The following is a 17,888-nucleotide window of genomic DNA, read 5'->3' as shown; positions in this document are numbered from 1 at the left end:
GATCTACACGATGCACCACTTCCTACCATTGCTTGTTTAGCTTAGCATATATATATATATATATATATATATATATATATATATATATATATATATATATATATATATATATATATATATATATATATATATATATATATATATATATATATATATATTGTATGTACATGCATGTATTTTATGTAAGTTCCAAGTATCGGGTATTGACTTCTCTGAATTGCTAGGATGAGCGTACCCTATTGCACTATCTCAATGGTAAGAGAGGGGAGATAAATTCTCAAGTCCAAATCCTAAACCCTTAAACCAATTGTCCTAGAAAGGTAGGACAAGTATTCGATATATTTTACCTTTTGAATATGTCAGATGACATAATTTTTTATTTTAATCCTTTAGACTGATTTTGTAGGGATTGTTTCTTGATGGGTTTTCATATTTTATCTTGGAGGTCTATGGTGAATTTTCTATTAATTAAGTCTAAAATTAAAATATTTAATTAATAATTTAATTATTTTGGAGAAAATTAATATAATATCATGATCTTTAGATATTTTGATTAAAATTAATTAAATGGAAATTAATGAAAAAAATAATTAAATAAAAGAAACTAAAATTAATAATAATAAAAATAATAATAAATAATAAATAAAAATAATAATAATACAAATAATAAAAGAATTAATATAAAAGTTATAAGTTTATCTAGGAGTAAGTGCACCCCTTGATTGCATGTATGTTTACAACACATGAGCTAGCACACAAATTAAGCACATGGTGTCTACAACCTTGTGACTCATCTAGAAGGTTGGAAAAGACTCGTGCTTAGTTGTCAACATCTTCTAGTTGTTTCTAGAGACATTCTAGGTGCTTCCTGAGAATGTTTTATATTGAGGCACTCCTAGAAGCTCGGGAAGCATGTTTGGAGGACTCGAGAGCGTTGGAGAAGGAAGGAGCTTGCTCTACAGATTCTAAGGAGAAGTGATTTAGCATCAGTGTCCAGGTAGATACTCGTGATTTTGCATATGATATTTTGCTTCTTGCACTTCCTATCTTCTTCGTGTCTTTTGAATGCTTTCTGAAGATTTCATGTGTTGAATATCTTGGTTGTATGCATTCTTGTCATGGGTAGTTAAATTTCTATATGAGAGACCCCCACATGCATAGATATGAGGAATCTATGGCATTAGGGTTTAAAATGTTATAGAAAAAACCTATTAGAAGGATTGAATAGGTGAATCTAAATAGAAATATACATATACATATATATATATATATATATATATATATAGATATACATATACATATATATACATATATAGATATAGATATACATATACATATATATACATATATAGATATACATATACATATACATACATATATATATATATATATATATATATATATATATATATATATGTATATATATATATATATATATATATATATATATATGTATGTATGTATATATATGTATATATATATGTATGTATGTATATATATGTATATATGTATATATATGTATGTATATATATATATATATATATGTGCGTGTGTGTAAGTTCTTTAAGACAAATGTGGAAACGTTAAAATTATATATATTAAATTGCTGCATTTTAAAACTTTAATTTTGAGCGCACTTGGGAAAACATTTATTGAAAACGTTTAAAAAATTATGATTAAAAAATGCAGTGGGAGGGACAAAACCCGTGCCCCACACATTCTTCAAGTCGTAGAGTACTTGCTCTCACAGGTACTGCGATGACAGGGGTACTCTGTACCTGCTATCGCCTCAGGCCCTGCGACAACAAGGTACTGCATAATCGTGGCAGTAGGAGATATGCATTTAGTTAAGTTTTTTTTAAAAAAAAATTATGTTATGTTATATGTACTATGAATTGAATTTTGTGATTCAATTTTATATATTAATAATTGTTGTGTATTAATAATATATATATATATAATATTAATGAAATTTTAATACTCAAGTTAATTAAATTTTAAATAAATAATATATTTTTATATTAAAAAATTAATGAATTTACTTAATTAGACTTTAGTCTAATTAAGGTTAACAGGAATGTTATAAATGAAATATTTATGTCATCTAAATTATTATTTTTGGGTTCTCAGAAAAGAAAAGAAAAGAAATTGTGTTATTTGGAAATGATAATTCATTACCAAAATAACGTAAATTCCTAGAAAATTTAGAAAATTAAATTGTAAGAGTCATGGGAAAATCTTTAACTTATTAAAACTAATACATAGGTTGGTTATAAGGAAGACGAATAATGTTCCTTCATTTGATTCTCAACTTTTAAATGAAAACTGAAACCTCCACACTTAATTCAACTATGCAATTTTTAGCGAACCAAAACATGTGCTTGTATTTTGTGTTTCTTCTATGCTATTTGTTTTGGGTTTTTGGGTTGAATAGTTGGTTGACCAGTTATAGGACATCTACCAGAGGCTCGGGGGTTATGATTGTGATGTCATGATGATGTCTTTTGATCTTGATCTTTTTTAAAACCCAACCCTAGTTATGTGATGGCATGCTCTATGGTGTGTGTGTGTGGTTTACTGATTGATATTATTTCTGGTCTTCTTGTGTAAGTTGTGAGATATGTAACCATTTATGAGTATTGATCAGTTGTATTTGAATTACTTTCCAATCACCTTGATGGGATTGAATTGTTTATCTAATCTTGATTATGTCATGTTGTGACATGTTTTGACTTGACCATTTTGGAGTCTTCAATTAGTATTATTTTCTTGATATGCCATTTTGGTTGCTTGTTGAGAACCAATGGATATTGTGGTTATCAGTGATACCTTCAGTTGCCAATAGAGAACTATTGTGGTCATGATTATCTATGGAAGCTTTTTAGTTTCTCATGGAGATTTGATGATCTTATTGTGGATTATCTTTTGGTATTTTTCTAGTCACTTGTATAGGACTGTGGTAATTTTGTGATTTATGATTCCATGAGCTTAGGGTAGGTTATCTACTTATAGTGTCGGGAAGTGGCTTGCAATGGGGGCCAGGGCCCTAAGTGGCTGCCAGGGTAACTCATTGTAAATTGTTTAATAAGTGAAAACATTACACCTAATACTGACTTAAATAAACCTAATAAGATAATTGCTTGTTCTCGCCCATGCCTTGAGTGCTAGTACAGACTAGGATGGGAGCAGAGAGAACGCTTGGTTGTGACCTTGCATTTCATAGTATGCCTCATTGATATGAGAGGATACTAGTGGCCGAATAGGGATCACTAGGGGGCCAACGTCTATAGAGAGACTGCCAGGGTAATTCTAGCATGATCCATGTGATGACACTTTCCCGCTTGCATAGTAGGCTTCCTACATGTCTTTGTTGTGCCTCTAGGATTAGATGTTAGTTTGTGGTTGGAACCTTTGAGTTAGTAAACTTTTGGGATTCCTAGACTTAGAAAGTATTTGTGCTATGTGATTTGATAAACTGTTTGGAACTTGAGATTATCTCCTCAGCATGGTGGGAGTGGACCATTTAGGTTCCACGTGGTCGGATGGTAGTGCTTTTTCACTCTTACCATTTGAGATCCATTTGAGACACCGTGGCTAATGCATTCTTTGTTGGCATCTATCTTCATTCTATTCATGGATTATGATGGTGGACATGTATCCTTATATTGATGATTAGCATATGTTGGATGATGTTATCTTATGCTTTATTTTGCATGATTAGATGTCTTTCTGCATATGATGTAGTATGTTTTAGGAGTGACATTCCTACTAAGATAATACCAATGATCTCTTCAGTAACTTGGGATGTTATGCACAGAGGGATGGCTAGGACCTACGATGGTCTAACGATGCTATTTACAATTGGGAGGAACCATGCACTTAGATAATTATGTGTTGTGATTATTGGTTATCTTTTATGATGGATGTTTATATTTTCTATGTTGATGTTCATGTATGGTATTTGGTTTCATTTACTTTATTGCACTTGCATCATAGATTAAAATAGGATGATGTACTTTATTTCGCACGTGTATATTCTTTTAAGCCTTTCATACCCTATGACATGTATAGTGGATGATTGAGCATCCTGAAATGTAATTTACTAAGGGACATTCAAAACAAAAGTATATTGTTTAAGAATGTTGAACTTTTCATTATTATTTCATGTGGATGTGGTATTATATGGAATTAATATTAGTTAATTTAATAGTGATTCAATGTTAAGGGATCCTTAAGGAATGTAACCTAGTATGTATGTTTATGTTTACTTTAAGTTGAATGTTTGTTATTGCTTCCGTTACTATGTGCATGTTGTGAATAGTTTAACTTTCATGTTAAAAATAAATAAAAATTCTACCAAACTTAGTGAAATTTTAGGTTAATTCTTTGGATCCCTTGGTGGGGCATTACAATATGTATGTCTACATGTATGTGTACATACATGTCTATATGTATGTGTATATACATATGTATCTATGTATGTATATATATATATATATACACATATACATACTTATACACACACACAAATATATGTATGTGCACATATATATATATATATATATATATGTGTGTGTGTGTGTGTGTGTATGTATATATATACTTATATATATACATATGTGACAGTCAAGTTGAAGAGATGTTTGAAGAAAAATTAACGGATATAGAACATTGTTATGGTGCAGAAAGTTGGAAAGGAAACTTCAAAAATTCATGGAATAATATAGGAACTACATTTTTATTGTTGGGTATTTGAATCAAATAATAATGATCTTCGAGATACTCCAGTTTGCATTGGAGATCATGTTGTAGATGGAAAAAAAGTAGATTTGAATCCATAAAAGGTAGAGTTTTCAGTTATGGATTGACGAAAAAGTTTGTGCTTGCATATTTCATAAGAACATACATTTTTTATTCTAAGACGACTGATAGAACACTCACAGGTAAAAGTACAAACCTATGTCACCCTTTTACAAAGGAAAAGGCTAACAAAATTCTAACTGTTCACCTTAAATAACATAAAACTAGTATTATTATTATTTATAATTGTAAAATGAAGTAAAATAATGAAATGTGTAGAAATGGATGAAGGTTAGGATCCTAATTTTTAATAATTATTTGGTATAAAATTGATATATTTTCCTATTTTTTAAAGATAACTTTTTAGTTGTTGAAAAATTCTAAAAATTTGGGGTCTAGTTCCCACCACAAAACTATATGGAAATAAACTTATCTCCCTTTGATCTTAGATTATGTTATAGATATCATATGTATCTAGAAAAATCAAAAATAAAATTTATCTTTAGATATATATTCTCTTTTACAATGATTCAAATTTCAACTCACCTCAAATTGATAGTTTTCATCTCCCACCACATTTTTCAAAAAATCTATCTATTCTAACCAAAAGAAAAATTATACATTCTTGAAGAGGACTCTCTCCTCTAGAATTTCATATAATTTTAAATTTTTTTGATATGATTTAATATTTTTTTCTTTCTCAAAGTTGACATATTCTCGAGTGTTAAAATATGTACTTGTATAATTTTTTAATGACAATATACTATATCTAATTAATACACTATGAACTCTATATGAGAATATTCTTCACTTTGAGATTTATAAAATGATGTTTATATGTTATTTAAAAAATATCATTAAAAATAGTAAGAGTTATTCAAATGTCAGTTTTATGAAATAATTTAATTTTTTTAGTAATTAGATACAAACTAGTATAAAACATGCATTTAATAGATATTTCCAATTAGAAAAGTGTGAGACCATATATAACTTAGATATGATAAATTTATCAAGATGATGTGTTCATACAAAATTGATTTTTAGATAGAAATACACAATTTCAGTCATTCTTATAAGTCAACCTGAAAGGTGACACAACTTTGTATTTTTACCCTCACCTGGATTGTTCTAGAATAAGTTCTGGAAAATTTGATATCTTCATAATGCCTCATTCTTCTTTGAGATTGGAAATTGAAATGCAAGGAATCTTAGTGCATGACTTGTTGATTGGCCTTCAAGTGGAAGATTGTTGGGATATGAAGCCCAACTATCATTGTGACTATTCACCTTTTGTGAAATTCTTCGCTTGAAGCAAAGATATGTAAATGTATAAATAGACATAGACCATCATATAATAGATTTATCAATTGATTAATATAGTGATTCTTTGCTTGCATGTGGACATAGGAAAGTTTTGTCAAACTACGATAAATACATTTTGTTTTGTATTCCATCTTCTTTGATTTCATTTCATTGCTGGATATGTGTAGGATCACAAGGGCCCTAAAAGTGGTGATATGAAAAAAATAACTTTTCATTTGCATTTAATGAAATAAAAAGGGTTTCTTAAGGACATTATTAGTTTTCCATAGATATAATTGCTATCAAATTATGAGTTTAATAAGTAATCATTACTTATTTTCTAATGGAGTTATTTATAAAGTGTTTTTTACATATTGATTGAAAAAAAAGACTTTAAAATGGTATAACCTTTCCAAAATAAAAGAGATGCATCACATTCTATAGTTTTCCTACTATGCAGAAAACAAAAACAAATTGTAGTTTTGTATAGTTTTGAAAGAGTTAAGGTGGTCAGATGTCAGAGTTTTTTATTCCAAAAATTGTTGTAGCTCAAAATTCATAAATTATTATTTACTTAGAATAAAATTACAAAAAGAATGCATCAAATCCAGGTATGCATCAACTTCTTGTATCTAGCATCCTAAAGAAATATATTATCATTTTATTTTGATTAAGGTGGTCATACATACATCTACTTCTTATCTTTTTGTGATCTCTTTTGTAATTTTGCATTGAAATTCCAAATTTTGACCAATTAAATTCTTATTTTTATAATAAAAAATGGCTAGAATTTTAGAAACTACATTCAATTTACTATAAAAACTATTCTTACAAACTTTTGATATAACATGCATGACTAGTTCAAGATTTCACATCAAGTTGACTAATACCAATGTCCAAATTTTTTAGTGCCATTTAAGGCCACAGTTGGCCCACCATGATCCTACACATACCCTTCTCATTTAATATTTACATTTGGGACACTGACTTTACAAAGGAAATGTGGCTATATATTTTGTGTTAATTTTCTGTCTCCACTTATCTGTGTGTGCCAAAATTAAAACCTTCTATGAAAGGAGTTGGAAACCCTAAGTTTTATTTGAGAAAAATGTTCATGTTTTCAAGTTCCTCATCTCTATGGATGTGGAATAGAAATGTTTTGAATGGTTCATACCAATTAAACATGACCTTAATTAAATATATATATTAATGATAGGCACACAATTTATTATTATATGACTAGGTTTGTATATGTTAGAGATCCTAGACATTTTAATAGTGATTTGTATTTCTATAGTCAATTAACAAAAGAGATAAACCTAGTTTATTTTGGCTGCAGTCATTTTGGGCAAATCACTAGATTTTATGAGATGTAGTGCTATTTGAACAAATAAAATTGCTCTGAATATTGGGTGTTCATTTATGTATACAATTTAACATTTAATATTGGAGTTTAAGAAAAGTGACCAGCTAATTGTTTGGATAGAATAAGAAACTAAGGACACACACAAATGGATGATTGAGAAATTCTTATGATAGAATTAGGAATTGGGAATGTGGAAGTGACTAACACCATAATCTAGAAAAAGTTCTCAATAAAAAATGTAAGTGTGCTAGATAAAGTATAATACAAACAAGATTATAAGAAGGTGGCTATAATATTCTCTCTTTATCTAATGATCCTTTTAAAATGTTTCAAGAGGACTAATAAAAAAATTATTATGGAATCATTCATCAAACCTATATGAAATGGCCTTTGTATCGAACAACACGTTATTCATGAATAAATAATCTGATTTCAAAGATGTCAAAAGATAATAGCTTCTCAAACCAAATGAATAAATTCAATATCTTGAAAATTTGGCTACATTTAGTTAGATCTATCCATAGGATAATGAGGTCAAGACTGTCCTATTGTTCTGTTGGTTACTTCATAGCTCAAAAGGATTTAGTGTATAACTATTAGTAGATTGATATATTGTAGCAAAAAAAAAAGCTAAAATTTCATAATTTGAAATAGGGATATGCACAAATCTCATTCATTCCTAAAGGATATTAAGAGAAGGATGCACTTTAGTTAGATTGAGATATATATGGTTATAAATAGAATCCATAGCATATACACCAAACTACCTTATAGAAGGCTATTGGTTTCGACCAATCAAATAATGAATAACTAGGATGATATCACCCATCTATCATTCCTCACTAAAATGAATTTTCCTTTCATTTTCCACATAATACCTCAAACATTAAGAGGCCAATGATTTATTCCCTAAAAGAAATTTCCATTAAATTGAGAAAGATGACTTAGGGCTCCCATCAACCAATGTTTCTTTTACTATAGAAATAGTAACTAAAGTATTTTTTGTGAACAATTTGTTTCCACTCATTACTTTTCTTCCATCCTCTCCATAGTTAGGTCATACGTGGTTTTGACTCCTCTTTATGTTTGCCCTTTACCAAAATGGATAACACTACAACCTTTCAATTTTAACAAATAACATTTTCAAAATTCTAAAAGTAGTCAAGGCATAAATAAAAAGATTTTTAAGAAAAGTCTTAAATGAATGAAATATTCTCATCTAGGAAAGCATATAATTCCTCTTTCAACACAAGCTTAGTTTTTAAATATCCTAATTATTTTCCTACTAAGTGAATTGAAAACTTCAACTTCATTACTAATACTAAAAAGAATCGTAATTAAGTCAAAGGAAGTATTTCAATCTTATATCTAGAAATATGAGAAATTCTTTGTTGTCTCCTAATAAGACTATTCAGAAAGAAGATATATAACTCTTTTTGAGACTAATGATCTATCATGAGGATCTTTCATACAGATATATTGTTTTCTATAAAATTTTGGCTTCTGAAATTGAATACTTCCTCAGAAGAATAACGTCACCAATACGCTCTACTCTAATATCACTCTTCAACAAAGCTGGTAAAACAAAACTACATTGTTACATATAATTATTAATTTCTGCATGCTTAGGAGATTATTTATGTTTGAATATTTAGTGAAAAAAAATCTAGTTAAATTGAAAACCAAGTTAAATTATAAAGATTTATAATTACATGGGAGACAGGATCACTTATTACATTCGAAAATGAATGAAAGCAACCGACGGTGCAGAAGAGTAACAGGGAAACTCGGAAACAGAGCAAAGGGGAGAGGATAACGAAAGCGCAAGAAGCATTCCAAGTTGAATTAAAATGAGAGAGAGAGGGAAAGAGACAGAGAAGAGGAGGAGGATAACGAATGTTCAGAGAGAGTCGCACTTGGTGGGCTTGAAAGGGAGCGTGTTGTGAGCGTCGTTGTAGAGGATGTGGAAATTTTGCTGCTGTATGTTGCCGAAGATGGAAGGAATGTTCCCCGAGGGCACGCCCAACATTGCGAGGCAGGAAAGGTCTTGAGACACCTGAATGAAGAAGTTGTCCGCTGGGAGCTCGTAATCCACGGCGCCCTTGAAGTTGAAGGTGAGGGTCGGCAGGGCGAGGTCCTTAGTGGACGATGTCCCGTAGCAGAGATCCAAGCCTGTGGAAGAGCCGTCTACAGGAGCGAGGTGAATGGCGGACTGGATGGCTGTCTTGAGAGGAGAGTAGGCAGCCTCGTCCAGAATGGTCACTGTGGTTCCGGAATCGATGATCATACCTCCGCTGCCGTCCGGCTGCAGATCAAAAGTTCCGGGAGGAATATCTACGGCCTTACCATTGAGGGTGATCCCTGTGACAGGGATGTACCAGAAAGTGGGAATGACGCTGCTCTTAATGAGCGACAAAGTCTTGCCTCCGCTCAAGGAAGCGCCCTCCCCGAAAAAGAGAGGGCTGGTCTCCGAAGAAGAGTCGGCGATGGACAAGAGACAGTAGGAGAACATGTTCTCTGCTTTGGAACCGAGCTGTGAGATGAGAGAGAGACCACCTCTTCCCAGTCCCACGAGACCGCCGCCCTGAGAGAATCCCTGCCCTTCGTTGTCATGCCCGCATCCAAATGCAACGCCTTTAACCTTGCTGCTCCCAATTGACAGTGTCTCCGAAGCCAGGTCACCGCTGGTGAAGGAGCCATCGCCGTACTGATACATAAAGGTACAATCTGGACTGCATCCCGTCTGTGTACTCCCCAATGCGTCACAAAGAGAATCGCCGCAGGGAATTGTGGAGAAAGTGGAGGACTTGGAGGGGTCGAATATTGGCGTGGGCTGAGAGAAGCACTCCTGGCAAGGCTTGCACTGAGTCCAAATCAGATCACTCCCCGTGTCCACAATCGCCTCAAAGCTCACAGACGGCGTTCCCACTCCAACACTCATCAGAAATTCTCCATCCCCGACTTGAACCGGCGTTTCAGCGTCCAATTCACCTCTTATGTGCGCCTCCATCTTCTTCATTCTTCCCTTACTTCGATCCACAGCCGAACGAATTCGCGCAGCGAAGCTCAACTCTCGCTCTGATCTGCGCGTCATGTTCACCCTTACTTTGACATTCTCATCGCTGCTGGACTTGGGCCAAGCACTAAATAGTCTGTCCGAAGAACATGATATCATTGGAATAGCCAAGCATATCAAGACCACAAAACCCAACACCTTTGAACAGTACCCCATTTCTCTGTCTTTTCTAAATCTGCAAAACGTTTTCTGCTCTCATCAACACCACTCCATATGGTGTTTATATAGAGAGCGAGGAAGAGCCTTAAATTAAATTCGATCGTTACTGAAATTGAAACTGGTTTTTGACTCTCCTCTCAACATATTCCCCCACTTGTCCCAATAACAGGACCGATTCTCTTATTTAGATGCGCTTGATTGGATGAGTTTATTTAATTCCGCTTTCTCTATCTGTGACCGTCTCATCTTCTCTAGAATTGTTCTAGAAAGGATAGAAATCGCTCTTTCCCCTGTCCACGCCTTCACTTACCTAGTGTTTTCGTACACTCAATATTCCTGCTTCATATTGAATCTTCTGGCCCCGTTGAGATCCAAATTCCAAACAAAGCGAATGTTGTTTTCTATTACCGTACCTTTCGAAGTGTTTTAGACCAGTCAGTTAATCATTTTAGAGAGCTTTTATTCGAAGATATTCAGTTATTAAATTGATACGTTTCTTTCTGATTTCAATTATTCAAGCTGATCCCTTTAGTTAGTCGAGACAAATTTAATAAATGGTATAAGTTTTAATATTCAGCATATATTAAATGATGCGTCTATAAAGGTTAAAATGATACCTCTAACAATTGGATTTTTCTTCTTTCCTGTAGTGGAATGTCAATATAAGTGGCACATTTAGTTTCTCACATGAAAGCTCTCTAGTTAATGGAGCCTTGAAAGAATGAAACATTCTCAAACATAATCATTGTCCTTCAAAATTAAAAAGTTTTTTGATCTTATCAGTGTGACAAACTCTAAGGAACTCCTGAGTTAACCTCAGATCTAAAAAATGCATATCAAAATAAATTAATATACTTTAAATAGATGTATAGCTAACCAAATGATATATTGATCAATCAATAATTCCTTTTGTTTCTATAGAATGATCAAGAGTGTACTTTTCTAGATATGCCTTGATAGGACCAATCTAAAGTTATGGTCTTGACTGTTCATTTTTAAAATAGGGAAGCTATGATACTCATTTAATTAATAACCTAATTGTATAAATTAATCTAATGATCATACAGATGTTATCCGAACATTAAAAATGTTTTTGAAGATTTAAATTAAGAGAAGAAAAAAGTTATCTTGTGAAAGAGCACATGTACAAGTTAAAAAAATTATAAAATAAAAGGCAGAAAAAAGCATGAGAAGTGAAGATACTAAGGAGTGAGAAACTAAAATAGGAGAAGATAATCATTAAATAGATAGGGATGAGGGGTATGAAAATACTAAGTAGTTGTTAATTGAGTAGATATAGGGTATTGTAGAGTGTATAAAACTAAAGAACATAGGGGAGATAAACATGAATAAAGAGTTATGTAAGTTGCACATTTTATTATAATTTTATTTTATGACTGATTATGAAAAGCTCTTCATTTTAAAGTATGGATTGGATTATAAGCACCCAATAAGAATCTTATCTATAGGAAGATGATGAAACTATGAAGCCTTTTAATAAAGGTGGTAACAGAAACAGAGGGAGATGAATTGGGAGTAGCACAAACATATAAAGGAAAAGAGAGTAGAACTTGTGCTCAATCAACAAAAAGAAAAGAAAAGAAAATATGCATCACTGAACTAAGAAAAGGGGATACTTCTATAGGTGATCAAACTAAGATCAGAACTTCAATTTAATATAGGGAAGGGGAAGTTCCTTCTTAGTGACTCATGAGAATTATTACATGGAATATTGGGGATGTAAAGGTCACTAAGATGTGATGCTTATTTTCATCCAAAATACAAATAATAATTCTTCAAGAAACCAAATGGGTAGCTAATAGACAAATTAGTTTATGAAATGGATACGAGGGTGGATATTATAAATGGTGGAACAAAAATGGAGAATTGGGAGGACTTGGAGTTCTCTAGAGTTCAAGAGATGTGGCATATAAAAAATTAGCTAGTCACAAACTCATAGATTTGTCTCATTAAGAATTTTAGTAGCACTCTACATTTAATGTTGATTAATAACACCCTTGAGGAATAATCATAATCATAATGCTATTATATGAAGATATTTTAATGCAGTATCACATGTCTCAAATCCATCAAAAAACATTAGATGTCTCAGAACATACTAGAGGAATAACTAAATAATTCCTAGCATTAATAGATTTTAGGAATATAATAAACCATAATAATTTTGTAGAAATTTACACTAAAAATGGAATTTAAACCTTGAATAGTAGAATTTCAATCTTCAAAAATATTTCTCAAACAAATAAGACAGATTCTTTTTAGTGAGAATTTGATTAGGCTACATGCAATGTAAAATTAACAATAATCTACAATTGACGTTTAGAGAAATTCCTTCTTTAGTTTCAAATTAGTAGGGAAGTGAAACACAATAAATACACCTTTAAATTTTAAAATATGTTCTTGAAGGAAGAAATTTTTGTTAAATAATTAAAAATATCGTAGTGGAAATAATGTTTTATGGGTTCAAAAGTAATTTGCTTCATATATGGGTTAAAGAAAATCAAAGGAAAGATTCAGATAGGGAATGATTTGGGAATATGTTTGAGCCTAAAGAAACATAGAAGAATAAAATTAATGATTTTTTTGATGGAGATCTTCTAGGAATTATTTTTAGCTACCTGATAGGGGAGCACAAGCCTTACAACTGAACCTCTTCAGCTAAGAGCCAAGGACTAAGGGGTACCCATTTTGCCAAATTCGCTAGGGGCATGATCCTAACCTCGCCCGTTTTCAATATTGGAGCCATGTGCTCAATGAGACTTGATCCTTGGTAGGCTCTTTAAGAACCATTCAACTTCACTGGTAGACCAAGGGCCCACTGACGAAAATAAAAGTTTAAATAACTAAGTGATGAAAAAAGTGATGGATCAAGAAAAACATATAAAAAGAAAAATAATTATTAAGAAAATATGAAGATATTTTATCCAAAGTAGAATTTTTTTGGAGGTGAGTATCTAGAAAAATTTGGTACAAAGAAGGAGGCAAAAGAAAATAAAATCTTTCACAAAAGCTCAAAATAAAAAACGATTGCACATATAGGATCACTAATCTATAAAGAGCACATGGTGGAGAGAGCTTATAAGATCCAAATAAATAGCTAAACAAGCGATTATATTTTTCCAAAAGTATACTCAACAAATAGGATGGCTGAGATCAAGAGACCAAAGAAAATAATAATTCTTAACATTCAAAAGATAATTACAAGGGAAGACAACATCATGCTAGAAGAAAAATTAACAAATATAAATTTGAAATAGTTGTAAAATATATGTGTCTAGACAAAGCCGTTTTCCTATCCTTAATTCTCTATCTATGCATGCATCTCCTTTTTAATTATCCTAGAACGGAAATGAATCACATTCTTGTGTCCACACCCTGACTTAGTGTGTATTTCCATGCACTTGACTGATAACCCAATTATCATACTTCCAAATAAATTTGGTGTCCCACTTGAGATCAAAATTGTTAAAAGAAGTTTAAAAGCCCATTGTATAATGTGTTTCTCTATGTTTGTATGTTTTCAAATATTTAAATTAATTTTACATTTATCATAATCTCTTAGTCAATATGTCTATGCCTTCAACTTATTCTCATTTTACTTTTCATCTCATTTTAAAAATTTCATATGATTACTTTAAAAATAAGAAATGATTGTTATAAAAAAGTGTAATTTGATAGTGCTTTATAGAATTGTATTTTGAATATCATGTAGATTAATTTATTGTATTCAAGGAACTCTAGTAGAGGGAAACTTAGTCGAAATATAATGTGATATACTATGCTAAAAATTTGAACTTGTGGGGTATTTAAAAATTTAAAATTTTTAAGAAATCATCATTTGAGAATTATGTGCATGTATTCATTAATTAAAGGGCATAAAATAAATGATAATTGAAGACAAACACCAATTGAATATGGCTATTTCAACATGAACCAAAGAAAAATATTGATGTCATCCTCAATGAAAAAAAATACTAATATAGGTATATAGGAGATCAAATTATTCATTTGCTTGAATGATAGATTTTTACTTATGCTAGAAGAACTTTTGTACTATTTTCTAAATATTTTAATTTTTATCAAAGATTTCAAATAGTTGTTTCTAAAATTTTACCTAAAAATTTCTAATGATTTTACCAAAAACAAAATAAAAATATTTAAATTCTCTAATATTCTCTCTAAATAATTTTCTATATTTAATAAATATTTTCTATTGTTTACTTTCTAAACTTTCTAACTGTTATAATATATTCTCTATTTTCTACCTTTTCTAATATTTTCTATATAATTTTATACTATTTTCTCTAAATAATGTTTAAAATTTCAATATTTTTCATTTAAGGATACGAGTCTCCTAGCCTACTCAAATTTTGGTGATAATTTTTTTAATATTGGATATGCGTTTTGAAATTTTAGAGTAGATGGTATGGATGGGAGGCCCAGTGGACAAGGAACATGAAACCTATGCGAACTAAAAACTTTACTTGAATCTTGTTGCTTCACTCGATTCAATATTCTATGAAGATAATTGATAACATTATTCTATAAGCATCCATTGGAGCTTGAAAGGCATCAAGATGAATTCTAAAATGTAAAACATGATAGCAAAGATTCAGGGTAGAATAGAGCAGATAAACAATATTACATTTATTGATTGTTCTCCTCAAAATGAATTACATTTCTGTTATTTATAATCTCTTCACACCATCAATAGTGGGTTATACAATGTTTTAATAAGGATAAATTGAATATCTATCTAAAGTTTTAATTATACAAATCATCGTAACTACTATATGACTAATATCGAGGGAATGTGCAGAGTGATATAAGTGTTGTTCAGATTTAATTGACCACATACAAGAAGGAGAAAAACTAATGCATATTTTAGTTCTCACTGCTCAAGTATTTTAATGCAAATTCACCTCTACTCTAGACAATTATAAGTAGAGTTTGAAGATATCAGAATCAAACTTGGGATATGTTGGAAGATAAGGTTAATCTCATTACTCTTTGATTCAGAAACATTTTTTAGTAAAAACTAAACTTTTTTTTACTAGAATTTTAAAGCATAATGATTCCTATCCACTAGATAACCTAATGAGCGCAATAAAACTAACTCAAATCTTATGATATAAAAGCTTCTAGAGACATTTCTATCTTTAAAATAAACATCTTTGCAAATCTACTTAGAGATTTTTTAAAATGTCCACTGCTTGATTTGCATTATATATTTGATCACGATCTATGTAATGGTCTTAGGAAATTGATTATATGGTTTATTGTCTAATATGTGCCTTGGATAATCCTTTATAGGTTTCTTTGAGTTATAATTCACTCTCACACTCTCTATACATTGGTTGGAAATATTTCTTATGTCTTGTTTTAATTCATCTTTATGATTTAGTTTTAATATAATTCGAATAAGCCATTGTACATTATGTCTCCTAGTTGAGGGAAGGTAGTTGTAGTCACTAATAAAAGATATTTACATGATGTCACACTACTCCTTACTTGTTTGTCCCTATTGTATATATGCATATGTATTGTATCTTGTCAGTCGATAATGCAAGTGTATGCAAGTACAAGACATTGACTCTATCTGACTACACAAGTGTGAGTACGCCTGAAAATCATTAAATAAGTTGTTGATAAAATAGAGATGGAACCATGATCCATACAGAAATCCTTATATCCTTTTTAAGTCTAATAGGAGGTTAGTCATTTAGTCTCACGATTATTTTTTGTATGATTTATTTTGATGGTATGATCAGTAGTTGGTTGTAAAATTTTTATGTGTTCATAATTTGGATATTTCATTTTCATGAAAATTATCTATAATTTAGGAGTAGTATGTTTATATGGGAGTATATGGGTACACACATATATTTTTGTATAAATATGCATAGATACATTATTACTAGATTTAGTTTTAAATGTATGTTAAAAATTGTACGTGAGGGAGTTTAAGCAGTACACTTTGATAATAAAAATAAATTCAATATGATATTACATTAAAGAAATTAAAACATGCAAAATTAAATTAATAAGTATTTGAAAGAGGAGTAAATTCCCTAACATACAAAGGCTGGTTATAAAATGCATTCAACTAGCAAAAGGTGTATGTAATACATGCATTATCTGTGTGGAAGTATATGAGACAAGGAAATAAATATAGTAATGAGCATAAAGAAATATACTCAAAACAAGTAGAAATGGTATTTACATCATTTTTGTACTATTTATCAATTATGTTTCCATAAAATAGCCTTAATATATCTCTAATATGCCTAAATAACTTGTAAAATTGTAATTAATTACATAAAGTAATGCAATTTCAGATTGTGGAATTATTTTTATTTTGAAATCTATTCGAGAACATATATTTGTGGTGTAAAATGTAAATATGAAGGAGAAGAATTTCTCAAAGGTATTTTTATGGAGAAAAATGAATGGCATACTGTGTGAGTGAGGGTTTTAAGTATAATTCTTTAATGATTTGTAAGTTTCTTCCCATTTCGAGAGAGAGTTATATGTGAGATTTTCAAGGCCCGATGATAGAGAGATTTAGTTTTGTACAATTTATTCTTCTTCTACAATGGAGACATAAATTGGAAAGGTTTGGATGATGCATTTTAAGTTGGGTTTATTTTTCTCTCTTTTTTTCTTTACTCCTGATTTTTTGAATCTTCGTAGGACTTGAGGCAAGCACTGAACTTATTGAATGCATTATTTATCTGTATAAACCTTATTATTTACTCTCAAGATCATGTATTATATTTTCACATTTAATTTTTATAGTTATTTAAAGGTTTTGAGTTCTTTTTGTGAAAACATACATTTATTTTCTATGGTATTTAGCCACTAGTTTTTGGAGATATTTTATTTTACTTTAGAGGGTTGCTGGTAACTATAGGCATGAAATATTATATTATGATACCATCCATATGTTCTTATCTATTCTTTCTCCTACACACTATGTATTTTAATTATAAGTTTTAGAATTATATATACTTGATTTAGGGGTTTATAACCAACTTGACCTCTTACTTGGCTTTTCATGCTTCCAATTATTGGTCAAGGTTCTTAATTTAATCATGGATCACATGCCTATGTACAAGGGGTATATATATATATATATATATATATATATATATATATATATAT

General features: G+C 30.6%; 1 pseudogene; it reads right to left on the bottom strand.

The window, feature by feature from the left end:
- Positions 1-9,368: 9,368 nt before the first annotated feature.
- LOC149568595 (aspartic proteinase nepenthesin-2 pseudogene) lies at positions 9,369-10,700 on the bottom strand (annotated as a pseudogene).
- Between the last annotated feature and the right edge of the window lie 7,188 nt (positions 10,701-17,888).

Source organism: Cupressus sempervirens, chromosome 3, assembly GCF_028749045.1.
Source record: "Cupressus sempervirens isolate cs-2001-9-10 chromosome 3, ASM2874904v1, whole genome shotgun sequence".
Classification (NCBI taxonomy): domain Eukaryota; kingdom Viridiplantae; phylum Streptophyta; class Pinopsida; order Cupressales; family Cupressaceae; genus Cupressus; species Cupressus sempervirens.
The sequence above is the reverse complement of the archived record's forward strand: the minus strand, read 5'-3'. Positions and strand labels throughout refer to the sequence as shown.